This window comes from Somniosus microcephalus, chromosome 6 (assembly GCF_052327205.1).
Source record: "Somniosus microcephalus isolate GS21.2 chromosome 6, FLI_Smic_1.0, whole genome shotgun sequence".
NCBI lineage: Eukaryota > Metazoa > Chordata > Chondrichthyes > Squaliformes > Somniosidae > Somniosus > Somniosus microcephalus.
The window spans coordinates 100406233-100412939 of NC_140992.1; positions in this window are offsets into that span (position 1 = coordinate 100406233).

Sequence of the window (6707 nt, forward strand, 5' to 3'; positions counted from 1 at the left end):
CTAAGGATACGGGGTAAGCCATTTAGGACTGAGATGAGGAGGAATTTCTTCACCCAGAGAGTGGTGAGCCTATGGAATTCTCTACCACAGAAGGCAGTTGAGGCCAATTCATTAAATATATTCAAGAAGGAGTTAGATATATTTCTTAAGGCTAAAGGGATCAAGGGATATGGGGAGAAAGCAGGGACTGGGTACTGAGTTTTGATGATCAGCCATGATCTCATTAAATGGCGGAACAAGCTCGAGGGTCCAAATGGCCTACTCCTGCTCCTACCTTCTATGTTTCTATGACACTTACCTGGTGTACTATCTACACAGGGAGAACCAGATGCTCAGAATTATGATCTGCTGCAAGGACGACTGCAGCTACCATGCAGCATAGAGCTGGCACAGCAAGTGACAATTCAATTCAATTCAATTTTATTTGTCATATATGCAGCAGACGTGTGTACTGCACAATGAAATGTTGATTTTTACAAGTCCTCCCAACAATAGTCAGCTGTGGCCTGAGACTAGGGTCAGAATTTTCGGGGGTCAATGGGGGCATTTGGAGGCGGGTCGGCTGGGAAAATATTTTTTCTGACACGCTAGTTTCCCAGATGTTGGGTCTGTCATCGCGGCAGGGAAGGCAATTTACATCATTAGAGAGATTGTTAAGAGGCAATTAACTAGTATTTTATGCTTACCTTTAGATTTTTAGGGTTCGCCAACGGCTTCCCTGCTGCTCATTTGGTAAGGAGGTTGGGTGTTGTGTCAGCATGTGATGATTTCTTTAGTTGACAGCTGAAAATGATCTATAAAAGTGTCCATTTCATAGGTGTTCACTTTCCAAGGTTAGAAGCTGTTGCTTACTGCATTTTGAAGACAAATTGAGCTTTATGCAGCTTGCAAGTGTTTGGAGCAAACTCTATCCAGTGCCACCTCAACTCTCTTACCATTGATAGATCGCTTCTGTCATCTCAACCTCACCTGCCATCTATTCCATCAGCATCGTTGCCCTTGAAAAAATCTCACCTTAATCCTCAGGATCCCACCATGATCAGCCCCAACACCAGCAGGACCAGGCACACCAGCAGCAGCAACAACAAAGACAACCTTGTCCGCAATCAGCTGGTGCTGCACAGGACACAGGGCATCAGCACCTGACAACATTGCTGCCCGGGATGCCAAGGATGGCCTTTACCTTAGTCAGATTTACTTCACTTGACGCTGTACACTCTGGCTGCCACATGATGTGCCAGATTGGCACCACCCACACCAAAACTATAAAGCATCCCTACAATGACCAAGCCATTCCTTTCACACTCATCACCATTATGAGGGGTACCGTTATGTCTCACCATTCACTGCAACTCACTAAGCCACTTCCAAAGGTGCACACAAATCTGTCCAAGAACGCAAAGTTTTGAGAATAAAAATTTCAATGCTTGACATCACATTAACAGAAACTTCACATGAACATTGGCTGAAATACCCAAGTGCCCACCCTTGTGTGCTGTTAGTTGATATGATTGGACTAGGATGAGGGTGAATGTGAGGGGTGGCTAGTGAGATGGGGAAGTGATAACGTAGATAGAGTGGGATGGGTGGAGGTGCAAGGTAAGTTGGTGTGAGTAGGATGTGCAGGAGTAGGGTCAAAGTGATGGGGATGTGATGAGTGGCACAGCAGGATAAGGTTGAGTGTGGCTTTGCAGTAACGTTTCGTGATCTACTGAGATGATTGAAAGATTTTCACCACTGCAGCTTGGTCCTCCTGATGACATCCCTGCTTGTGTCCTCCTGTGCAATATGTAACCAGGCTGCGTTGGTCTCCTGGGGAGATCTCTTTTGCCCTTGGGAAGGGAAGAGAACCTCCCTGCGTGCTGTGACTCCCTCCATAAGCATATGGAGAGAGTCATGGGAGAGCCTGGGTGCAACCGTCCACCTTTGTGCAGTGCTTATCAGTGTTTGCAGCACCTCAATGCTGTAGAACTCTGACAGCACAACTGTCAAAAACAATTTGTGCATGGTCCCTTTAAGGAAAGTGGCTGATGACGCGTCATCAAGTGACATCATCAGACCCACTTCCTTCAATTGGCCGGCAAATGCGCTGGGTGGGCTTAACAAGTCCAATTAACATAAAATTATTTTTACAGAGTGGGATGGAGCCAGCAGCAGGGTTGTGCCCTGCCACCGACCCCGGCCTCCCCGGACCCGCCTTGGAAGGCGAAATCGCGGCCTAGGTTTACCATCTTACAAGCATGCTGCAATGCTGAACTATAGGAATGGTGGTGTGGAGGGGTGCAGAGGACTATTGCAGAGGACTCACAACCACCTCAGGCAGCACCAGCTCCAGTTCAGCATCCACGCAGGTGCTAGGCTGTTCCATCACTTATGACTATAGCTATTCCTTAATTTTTGCCTGACACTTCTAGTTCCTGTTGTGCCTGTACCTGTGCCGTTATACTTAAACACAATTGGTGCTCAGAACCCCGAGATTGCAAACATGCTGCTTCTTTATTCAAAAGGAAAGTTCCAGAGAAAGTACAGAACAAAAGAGAACAAACCCAACCATTCATCTGCTGTGACAGCGCCACCACAGGTGGGAGGAGAACACATAATACATAACATATTCCTCCCCTCTTAAATGAAATGTCCACATTATTCCTCAACAGGTAAGTTACTTTCAATGCACTCAACCAACAAAGGGTAGAGGTAGACTGCCTCAACCCTGACTTTACCCTGGAGTTTATTCTGCCCCAGTCTTGTGGGTAAGTCGCTAAGCCTACAGATCCAAGCGTCTTGGAGGCCGCCGCTCCCTGACAGGATACCGGCAGTCATCGCTGGCTTCCACAGCAGTAGGCATTGACACAGGCCTGGATGAAGAAGGTGCCTGTGTCAGTCGAAAGTCAGGAGTTTGCACAGGTGGAACCGTCTCTTTGACTTCCTGTGTTGGAGAAGAGCACTGTGGCGAAGGATGCTGGTTTGCGATATCATCCGGAAACAGTTCAGGCCAACCAGCTGTTGGAGCCTCTGTGGCTGTCTCTGCTCCTAGCAACAGTTGATCAGTGTGTCTTCTCCAGACGACATCCTCAGCAGTCTCAACCGTGTAAGACACAGGGCCCGTCTGCGCGATCACCGTAGCAGGAACCCATTTCGGTCCAGTGTTGTAGTTTCGAGCTTGGACGTGCTCTCCAGGATGAAACCATCTCTCCTTGGCTCTTTTCTCTCTTCTTTCAATTTTAGCTTGTTGTTGACGTTGGACAACCTGCTCTGCCCTTGCAGGTTTGAGTAAGTCAAAACTTGTCCGCAACTGCCTCTTCATCATGAGCGAAGCGGGGGAAGTTGTGGCATGCGGCTCGTTCCTGTAGGACAACAGGAAGCTGTTCAGACGTTGGTGGATTGAGCCCTGACCTTGCGATGCCTTCAAGGCGTGCTTCAAAGTTTGCATGAACCTTTCTGCCAGGCCGTTAGTAGAGGGATGGTAGGGCGCAGACCTGATGTGTTGGACACCATTCACTTGCAGGAAGGTTGCAAACTCCTGTGACACAAATTGTGGACCGTTGTCACTTACGAGTTGTTCCGGTGAGACATAACGGCTGAACATCTCACCAAGTTTCTCAATTGTTTTCTCTGCCGTGGTAGACCTCATCACAGCGACCTCCGGCCACTTGCTACGAGCATCCACAACCACCATAAATATCTTCTCTTTGAAAGGACTGGCGAAGTCCACATGTACGCGCTGCCACACTTCTTCAGGCCAATCCCAGTGGTGTAGGGTTGCCAGCTGTGGAACATTCCGGACCCTTTGACACGGGGAACATGTTTTGGCTTTCTCCTCAATATTTCCATTGAGACCTGGCCACCAGAAGTAGCTTCTTGCCATTTCCTTCATCCGAACCATCCCACTGTGGCCTGTATGAAGTTGTTGCAGTACAGGTTCCCTCAGGGGTGGCGGAATGATGACACGGCATCCCCAGAGAAGACAACCTGCCTGGACGGACAGCTCATTTCTTTTTGAAACGTAAGGTTTAAAACTAGGAGAATCTCCTGTAGCTCTCCCTCGAATGACATCGTCCATTACCTCAGACAGGACTGGATCGTTGCGGGTGTGTCTTCGCACCTGAGCTGCAGTGACAGGTGCTCCCTCCACTTGCCTGAAGTAGAAGCTGTCTATCTGACGAGGCTCTGGGCGAGTAACAGGCAAGGGCAGCCTCGAGAGACCGTCTGCGTTGCCGTGCAAGTCTGATTTGCGATATTTGATGTCGTATGTGTGTCCCGACAACAGTAAAGCCCACCTTTGCATTCTGCTTGCAGCAAGAGATGTGGGGCCCGAAGATTGAACTCAATGGACAGTGGTCCATCAGGAGTGTGAACCTTCTCCCAAACAGGTACTGATGAAATTTTCGAATTCCAAAAACGATTCCCAAGGCCTCGCGCTCAATCTGTGCATAGTTACTCTCGGCCTTGTTCAAGGTGCGTAATGCGAAGGTGATAGGTTTCTCTTCACCAGAAGGCATGATGTAGGATATGACTGCTCCCACACCATATGGTGATGCATCACATGCTAGCTGCACGGTTAGCATTGGGTCGAAGTGTGTCAAGACCTCCGACTTCAGCAATGCTTTCTTTGCTTGGGCGAAAGCTTCGTTGCACAGTTCATTCCATTTCCATGTTTTGCCTTGACATAGCAACTGATGTAGTGGCTTCAGCAATGTTGCTAAGTCTGGAATAAACTTTCAATAGTAGTTAAGTAGCCCCAGGAATGAACGTTAGTGGCTAACATTCTGGGGTGCTGGGGCCTCCACGATCGCCTTGACCTTTGACGGCGCCTTGTGCAGGCTGGTAGCATCAATCACATGCCCCAGGTACTCAACTGATGACTGAAAGAATTCACATTTGTCCTTATGAACTCTGAGTCCGTACTTTTTCAGTCGCTGTAGTGTCGCATCGAAGTTCAGAAGATGATCCTCCTCATTTGTCCCAGGGACAAGGATGTCGTCCAGGTAGCACTGGACTCCTGGCAGTCCACTCAAAATCTGATCCATTACCCTTTGGAATAGAGCAGGGGCCGACGTAATTCCAAACAGAAGGCGGCAGTACCCGTATAGCCCCTTGTGTGTCACAATTGTCAGCAGCTCCTTTGATTTGTCATCGACATGCATTTGTAGATAAGCCTGGCATAAGTCGATTTTGCTGAACTTTTGCCCTCCGGCCAGGCCCGTAAAGAGATCACCAATGAGGGGAAGAGGGTACTGTTCCGCAGACAGCACCGGGTTAATGGTCACTTTAAAATCCCCGCAGAGTCGAATAGATCCATCCTTTTCAGGACAGGAACAATGGGTGTGGCCCATTTGCTCATGCTCATAGGCTCCAGGACTCCATTCTTGACTAAGGCCTCCAAGTTAGCCTCAACTTTTGGCCTAATTGCATAGGGTACAGGTCGGGCTTTGTGAAACTTCGGCTTGCTGTCAGGTTTAATGTCCAGTCTCACGCTAATCTTTTTCATGCTCCCAAGTTCACCATTGAAGAGTTCTGCATGTTTGTTTAAAACTGCAGTCAGATCTGGCTCCCCTTTTGACATCATGCGGACTGCAGGCCAGTCCAGCGTGATTTTCTCTAGCCACGCACGTCCCAGTAGAGATGGGTAATTTCCTTTTACCACATATAGTGGCAGTTTCGCAGTCTGTCCGTTCAATTTAACTGTCACCTCAATGGCTCCTCTCATGGCCACAGGTTCGCCAGTATACGTCTTTAGCACAATGTTTGTTGGCTGAAGGGTAAGGTGCTTTAGCATTTTGTTGTAGACAGTGTCTGAAACAAGGGACACAGCCGCGCCTGTGTCCACCTCCTTCCACACTGATTGTCCCTCCACCAGTGGTGACACCCAGTAGCCATTTGGACCACCTGCAACCGTCAGTATGTGCACCTCTTCCTCCTCAGAGGTGTCGCTCCCCTCTGTTTTGCTTGTTCCATCATGCTGCACTGAATGAACACTCTTTTTCTTCTCTTGTCCAAATACAGACATTTTGTTTTCATGCTTCCCAGCTCTGTCTGTTCTTTTTTTACCTCTACAGGCACGTTCAATGTGACCATTTTTGCCACGGTTTTGGCATTCCAGCTCCGTACACCAGCAGTCATTAGCGTGATGGCCCGTTTTTCCACAACGGTAACATGTGCCGTTCCGCGCACCTTTAGGCTCAAACGACACCTTGTGAACTCTCCCTGTTGAACTAAACTGATGAGCCTCCTTTTCCGCCATCTCCATGGAGACATTAACTTCAATGGCCTTTTCAAGAGTAAGGTTGTCCTCAGTAAGAAGGCGCATCTGTGTGGCTGCACTTTGCAGACCACACACAAGTCTGTCTCTAATGGTGTCATTCAGCACCTCCTTGAACTCGCAGTGTTCTGACAACCTTTTCAAAGCAGCAATAAACATAGTCACTGTTTCCCCCTCCTCTTGATTCCATTTGTGAAATCTAAATCTCTCAGCAATAACCAGAGGTTTTGGTGAAAAATGTGCTCCAAGAATTTCCACTAGTTGTTTATATGTTTTAGTTCCTGGCTTAACTGGCTGTACAAGGCCGCGCAGTAAATTGAATGTCTTTGCTCCCATTATACTCAAAAAGGTAGGCACGACCTTATCGATTGCCATCGCATTCGCCAAAACAAAATCGTCAAAACGTCCTGTATAAGCGCTCCATTGCTCAACATTTTCATCAAAACCA